We start from the raw sequence: 7,270 nt of genomic DNA, 5'->3' as shown, positions 1-7,270 counted from the left end.
ACAGGGGTAAGCTTCTCCATACAACCTTCATTGGTCTTTGTCCTCACCCATCGAAATTGTCAAGCTGTTTGCTCATTATTGCTGAGCATTGTATATTCCTCATAACTCATCGATACATGTTAAATGCCAAAGCCCTTTTGAAAAGTAACATTTTGAACTATACTTCAATAAACACAAAAGATATCTCCACATATGCACAGACTATGTTTAATGCAATATCTGTTTAACAGGCAACATAAAACTAAGTTCTATATTAAAACTTTTATATTTTATATATTTCTAACTGTTCATTGACAGAAATTTCGGATCTGCCAATGACATGGTGGCAACTCTTTAGGCAAGTACACATAGTTGAGATCACCTGAGTTCAAACCGAGCATCAGAATGGGGAAGAAAAAATATTTAAATTACTTTCAACATGACATGGCTGTTGGTACCAGAGGGTCTTGGTTGGGGTATTTCAGAAACAACTGATCTACTGGAATATTGAAGTTATTGTGATACACATAACTTACTAAAATCTTATTCTGTTCTCCCAGGTTTTGGACCAACCAGCTCTCCAGCTGCATCACTGAATCGGTGGAACTGCACAAACTACAAGTCTGCTGTGCCTCATGCATACTCCCGGTCGACCACAGTGCAAGATTTAACTACTTATAACAAGGGACAACATGGCATCCCCCACATCCTTTCCCATGGTGTTGTCTCAATGTTTTTGCAAGTACAGTTGAGGACGATATTATTAGCCCCCCTATATCTCTTCATTGATCATTGAGAATGATCATTATTAATAAATGTATGTTATTCTGGAAACGAATACACCATGGAGATAGTATCCAATAAGTTAAATTTTGACTTTTCCATTTTCACAATGAGTTTAAACAAAAAAGTGTAAAAATGGCGAGGACAAAATTATTAGCCCCCTTATCATTAATAGTCAATACAGTGCCATTTATGAACAAGAAATGACACCAGGCACTTTGATAAGTTGTTAACTATGTTGGCACATGTCCTACCAGGGATTTTGGCCCATTTTTTTTATTTGCAAATAGTTAAGCTGGTCCAAATTGCATGGATGTTGAGGATGGACATTCATTTTCAGCACTCTTCAAATACTATCTAAAGGATTGAGGTCCCGAACCCACTCCATGACCATGCTTTTAGTATCCTTGAAGAACATTTGAACTATTTTGGATGCAAGTTTTTGGGTTATTATCTTATTGAAAAGATCCAGTGAAGATCTTAACTCCCTATATGAGCATATTTTTGCAAGGTCACTTTCCACATTCTATCATAATTTTCAGTTTTTTATGGTGCCGTACACCCAAACAAGGTTTCCTGTGGCTGAGGCTGCCACAGAATGATGCATCCACCACCATGTTTAATTGTGGAAACCATCTTATAACGATTCAAGGCCTATCCCTTTCTTCACCTGACAGAAGCAGAATTCATGCATCAAAGCAGGTGCAAGTGAATATCATCAGATGAAAGCAGAGACGTTCAAAACTCATTTTTGACTTTCAAATGTTCACAGGCAAAGCTCAATAACACTCTGATATGCACTGCCTTTAGTAAAGGGGTTCTTCTGTGTTGATGGGCCCCAAAGCCCAATATGATGACAAGCCCTAACAGCTGTCTTTGTTGGGGGGGGGGGGGGGGGACCCTCCAGGTGAAGCCAGGTCAATAACAATCATCTAGGCAGGTGTCCAATGCTTCTTTGGTCTAATGAGGCTAAGCAGTTTCCACAGTTACACATAGTGGAAGGGCATCAAGTTTAGTCTGTTATTCAGACCCAGACACAGGGAGTCTGGGTCTGAATCTGGATTGCTTGGTCTTCCAACAACATTGTAACCGAAAGCATACATTTAGATTAGTTCAGAGGTTCTTCAAGGACACTAAAACCATGATATTGGAATCACCCGCTCATAGTCCAGTCCTCAATCCCACTGAGAGTCTGTGGTTAATGTCTATGCTCAGCATCCATGCGATTTGGACCAGCTAGAACCACTTTGCAGTGAAGAAATGGGCCAAAATCCCTAGTGGGGCACGAGCCAACCTAGGTAGCAACTTATCAGAGCCTGTTGTCAGTTTTGGTACATAAATGGCGCCATATTGACTATTAATGATCAGGGGGCTAATAATTTTGTCCTTGTCATTTTTGCCATTTTTTGTTTAAAAAACTCATCGTAACAATAGAAAAATCCAAATTCAACTCATTGGACATGATCTCCATCAGTGTATTTGTTTTCAGAATAACAGAAACGGTTCATAATGGTCATTCTCACTGAGAATCAAGAGAAATGTCTAATTTCAGAAGGGGGCTAATAATATCGTCCTCAGCTGTATCTGGTTTGTGTGTGTGTTTAAGTTACTACTTCTGACCACGTACTATCAATAGGTGTCTTAACACTTCAGAGTAACAAGAGAAAAATACAAATCAGAGCAAGGCCAAATTATAAGTAAAGTTCATAAAGGTTGGAGCAGGCTTCACCCAACAATTTTTCTCTTCTTTTAAGGGTGCTGACTAAAATATTGTAAAACTGAAAAATGAAAAAAGGTTGCATCATGCATAGGTTTCTTTATTACACAGACGCGTTTCGGCGTTCTGCCTTCCTCATTGTAATAAAGAAACCTATGCATGGTGCGACCTTTTTCATTTTTCAAATTATAAGTAGCACATTTACACCCTACTATAGTATCACAAGGGATTGGTGACTTTGGTGAATAAAATAGGAAGTAAGTATATTTCAGCCCTTAAGACTCAGAGAGAGAGGAATTAGTTAAATGCGATTTAATGAGAAGATAATTGACTATGCATTTAACAGAAGGTAGACAGTCCTTTGGTGTAGGTCCAATCATCAGCCCGGGTCTTCTTGCGCCAGTAGAGCCTGATGTAGCTGTGCAGCAGGAAGCGGACCTTTAACCCCGCAGACAGGTAGACTGGACCAACCTGGTGGTGGTGGGGATGGAGGAGCAAATTTTTAACCACCCGAACCTGCAACAGCAAGAGTTAGACATGTCACTATAAAGGGAAGTGGTGGTTGCTGATTGGCTCTGCAAAATGACATGTGGCATTCGAATCTTACTAGCAGAACTAGCGCTGGCTACTCTCCTCTAAAATCAACACAAAATGTCAAGTTATTGTGTGCCTTAATAATGCAACATGTGCAAATGTTCAAGATGCCTTGCCTTGCATTTATTTTTAATAACATGACTTTTCAAATCACAATTTTATGCAACAGTATGTATACATTTTATTTTTAAATGATTGAATGAATGAATGATAGCTTGAGTTGTGACTCCTTGCATTTTGTTTTAAAAACAATTCATTCTGTTAAACATTCTTACGCAAAGGACTTTTCCCTATTTGAATGTCATACAAAATTGAAATTAAACATTGAGTGTTTGCTCCTTATTTTTTGTTTTGTTTTGTTTTGTTTTAACTCAACACGAGCCATTTGTTAAAGGTCTCACGGTTTCCCCTCTTTGAATGGTATACATTGTATAGTAGCAGTAGGATAACATTATCTGTAAGTTTTGACTGATACGCCCAACCCAAGAACAACGTGGACTGGAGCTAAGGTGGGTCGTCCAAAAACAGAGTTCATGGTGTTAAAGAAAAAAGCAGAGGTTCATCAATTGGCTCTGATTTTTTTTTTCCCATTGTTTTCATGGTCCTCTATAAACACATACGTGGGGGAGGGGAATGTGTTGTAGTTAGGGGATTGACACCATTTCACCCCTGAGCGCACTGTTTGATGAACTGCAGTCACTATATAGCAGGGGAGGGGAACTTTTTTTTCATTCAAAGGGCCGTTGAAGTCCTCCAAGGGCCTCATTATTAACACGAACCAGGATTTCCCCCGACCCCTCTCTAAGCCCACCCCCTTATATATAACTGAACTCTATTGCAAACGTAATTGGTAAGAGTCCTTTACAAAATGTGTTATATTTCATGTGAAGCTGCATAACATTAAACTTATGTCGGGGGCTGGATAAAACAGACTCAGGTTCCCCACCCCTGCTGAAGGCTACAAAATGTATTGAACAAGCTTGCTATTGAAAATTAGAAATTAAAATGTTGGCTGAGCATGGAGCAGCAAACTAGGCTGTGCAATTTGCCACAAGCCATGACGTGAATTCCATTGCCATAGTAGGCTACTGAGTACTGAACATTGGGTTTTTTTGTTGTTCTTGTTTAACAGTGGCTCCTTCCAGAAGCTGCATGACATTGGTAGGGCCCATGGCTTGACCAACTCGGCAATGCAATACATGCAATTATCTATGGAAGTGCTAGCTGAAGCAATTGTAGCCTCCCCCCATGTCAGTATCAATGACGTCTAGGGGTCTCTTCTATGACTAGTCCGGTTTCAAAAGATTGGAGCTTGTTTGAAAACTACCTAATGCAACATAGGCTAACTACTTTCCAAGCATACAGTTTAAAGGTGCTTGGACACACACAGGAGGCGTCAGGACCCTGTTGCTGGGTATGTGTGCAACAGACACGATGCCAAAGAAGCTAAAAGCACTAGTAAGCCACAGATAATTATGTTGCCAATACTGGACTTCATAAAGGGACAGAGGGGGGAAACCTTTCGGCAAACTTCGCACCTGATTGTGTGTGACTCCTCCATATGGTCTTCACAAGAAAGAGAGATTGCGTCCTTCTGCTGCCTGCCTGTGCTGTGGTTAGATCCACGTTGTTTTCAGTCAGTCCTGGCGAAGCCTGATTGGTTGGCAGTAAGCGATGTTTTGATTGGCTCTCACCCTATGACCCCACCCCCCGTCAAAAGAGGGCCAAAATTCGTAGACTTGTAAAAGCGATCCACACTTGTGTGCTTGCTGCTCCGAGCAGGAAGAGGTTCGCACAGCATGGCAAAACAGATTCACATTTGTACACACTCCTACTGCCACACAACTACAAAACATTTATACAGGTACGTTTTATATTTTAGGAGATGCAAAATATGTGTGCAGATCTACAAAATTAACCTGCAGATGCAAGATGTTTTTCCACAAATACATTGTATCTGGCACGTATGTGAAATTATTCTGCACATCTGGATTGTATTTCTGCAGATACAATCTTTTAGGCCTTGTTCTAGTTCCATATCTTCCGCGTGACAGGCGGAGATACTGTCCACTATACTAACGAGGATGCCACGGTGTCCACTGTGTCCAGTCAGGGCGTCTCGTGACAAAGCCTTATGGCGGACTTCCGCTAGCTCAAGCGCTAAGCCCTTGGATGCTGCGCGGCCCCGCAGCTCACATGCCCAGCGAGCAAGGTTCCATGGTGTAATGGTTAGCACTCTGGACTCTGAATCCAGCGATCCGAGTTCAAATCTCGGTGGAACCTTTCCTGTTGTCCTTCGGTCAAACAACGAAGCGAGGAGTGGACAAATTCCCAAGATGTGCGCATCAGTGTTACAAGCCAAAAGGCCCCTCCTTGCCTCCCCGTCGGGGAATCGAACCCCGGTCTTCCGCGTGACAGGCGGAGATACTGTCCACTATACTAACGAGGATTTGGCACCTATTCTATCCTGTGTTAGTCTCCAGCACTTGCCGATGATGTGGCGTTGACAAAGCTGAGCGTGCTTTGACGCTTCTTCCGCGTTTGGAAGCATGCTCCCAGCAACTGTGGCGCTGTGGCTTAGTTGGTTAAAGCGCCTGTCTAGTAAACAGGAGATCCTGGGTCCGAATCCCAGCAGTGCCTTATTTGAGACGACTGTCCACAGGTGGTAAGAGGACAGTTTCGGGGGTCTTACTTGTGTAGTTGAATCTCTCGAGGCCACTAGCCTAAAGTGTGAAAAGTTACCCAAGAGTGGGGCAAGGCCCGGAAACACCCGTAAATCCCTCGTTTCGTCCAGTGTGCAAATAAGCGGTGGGGTTTCCCAAGCTTCTAAGGGAAGCAAGTGAATAGAGGCGACTGTTTGTTATGAAAGACATGTTGTCAGGTTCGGTTCTCGGATGCAGCTCAGTTTGACAGAACACGCTACCTGTCGAAATGAGCTACATGTCAAAATGAGCTACATGTCAAAATGTGCAATCTGCCCAACTGCACTGCCTGTACAGCTTAGCTGCCACACTGCCACAGCGCAGTCACGTTGCATACCCTAAAGATCATGCTTTGGATGTTGTAAAAACCTTGGATGCGGTGCGGTCCAAAAGATTGCACGTCCAGAGAGCAAGGTTCCATGGTGTAATGGTTAGCACTCTGGACTCTGAATCCAGCGATCCGAGTTCAAATCTCGGTGGAACCTTTCCTGTTGTTGTTGCCTTGTGGCGCGAGGCGCCACTTGCGCTAGATTCAGCAACGCAGCACCGGTAGCCTAAAAGGACGCTTGCCAACTCCCCGTCGGGGAATCGAACCCCGGTCTTCCGCGTGACAGGCGGAGATACTGTCCACTATACTAACGAGGATTGGGCTGTGAAGTCCTCTGCCTTGCCGCGTGGCACCCGAGGATAATGTCGACATGACAAAGCTGAGCATGATTTGACGTTACCTCTGATGTCTTGAATTTTCCCGCTGTAGTGGCGCTGTGGCTTAGTTGGTTAAAGCGCCTGTCTAGTAAACAGGAGATCCTGGGTTCGAATCCCAGCAGTGCCTTATGTTCCACAGCTGTCTACAGGCGGTAAGAAGTCAGCCTCGGGGTTCTTACGTGTGTAGTTGAAGCTGTCGATGTGACTAGCCTAAATTGCAAGACCGCTGCCATGAATGCATGCCTGCATGCCTGCTGAGAGATATCAGCACCGGGCGCTGTGGCTTAGTTGGTTAAAGCGCCTGTCTTGTAAACAGGAGACCCTGGGTTCGAATCCCAGCAGTGCCTTGTGTTAGATAAGTGTACACCTTGAAGGCGATAAGACCTCGCCTCGGGAGATGTTACTTGTGTAGCAGTCCCGACTCGCTTGAAACATCAGGCCTGTCAGCGAGAGGAACCAGCAGGACATCTGGGGGCGTCAAAGCGCCCGTCTTGTAAATTCAATGGTCCTGGGTTCAAATCCCTCTGTTCGAAGCTCTCTGGATTAGTGTTGGGGTTAATAGTGAAGGATGTTAAGTCAATATTCCATATGAATCTTTACTTGGTGATACAAGCACCAAATTTGGTTCACAGGTGCTTCAGGACCTATTTCCAGAAAAGGTCGCATATCCAGGTGGGAAATCAAGATGGCGGCCATTTTTTCAAGATGGCCGCACTACAGATATAATACTGAAACCGTTCGGAAGTGACAAAGCACCAAACTTTGCATGGTGTTTCTTTAGGGTTATACT

General features: G+C 43.5%; 7 non-coding genes across 7 annotated transcripts; 5 read left to right on the top strand and 2 right to left on the bottom strand.

Annotated features, from left to right (window-relative positions):
* Nucleotides 1-5,284: 5,284 nt before the first annotated feature.
* Nucleotides 5,285-5,356, top strand: trnaq-cug (transfer RNA glutamine (anticodon CUG)). Its single transcript has one exon. It is a non-coding gene; the product is annotated as a tRNA-Gln (tRNA).
* Nucleotides 5,357-5,450: 94 nt separating this feature from the next.
* On the bottom strand, nt 5,451-5,522 carry trnad-guc (transfer RNA aspartic acid (anticodon GUC)). Its single transcript has one exon. It is a non-coding gene; the product is annotated as a tRNA-Asp (tRNA).
* Nucleotides 5,523-5,639: 117 nt separating this feature from the next.
* On the top strand, nt 5,640-5,713 carry trnat-agu (transfer RNA threonine (anticodon AGU)). Its single transcript has one exon. It is a non-coding gene; the product is annotated as a tRNA-Thr (tRNA).
* A 475-nt stretch (nt 5,714-6,188) lies between these two features.
* trnaq-cug (transfer RNA glutamine (anticodon CUG)) lies at nt 6,189-6,260 on the top strand. Its single transcript has one exon. It is a non-coding gene; the product is annotated as a tRNA-Gln (tRNA).
* Nucleotides 6,261-6,348: 88 nt separating this feature from the next.
* On the bottom strand, nt 6,349-6,420 carry trnad-guc (transfer RNA aspartic acid (anticodon GUC)). The gene has a single exon. It is a non-coding gene; the product is annotated as a tRNA-Asp (tRNA).
* A 113-nt stretch (nt 6,421-6,533) lies between these two features.
* trnat-agu (transfer RNA threonine (anticodon AGU)) lies at nt 6,534-6,607 on the top strand. The gene has a single exon. It is a non-coding gene; the product is annotated as a tRNA-Thr (tRNA).
* Nucleotides 6,608-6,753: 146 nt separating this feature from the next.
* trnat-ugu (transfer RNA threonine (anticodon UGU)) lies at nt 6,754-6,827 on the top strand. Its single transcript has one exon. It is a non-coding gene; the product is annotated as a tRNA-Thr (tRNA).
* The last annotated feature ends 443 nt before the right edge of the window (nt 6,828-7,270 follow it).

This window comes from Engraulis encrasicolus, chromosome 18 (assembly GCF_034702125.1).
Source record: "Engraulis encrasicolus isolate BLACKSEA-1 chromosome 18, IST_EnEncr_1.0, whole genome shotgun sequence".
In the NCBI taxonomy this organism is placed as follows: Eukaryota; Metazoa; Chordata; class Actinopteri; order Clupeiformes; family Engraulidae; genus Engraulis; species Engraulis encrasicolus.
The sequence above is the reverse complement of the archived record's forward strand: the minus strand, read 5'-3'. Positions and strand labels throughout refer to the sequence as shown.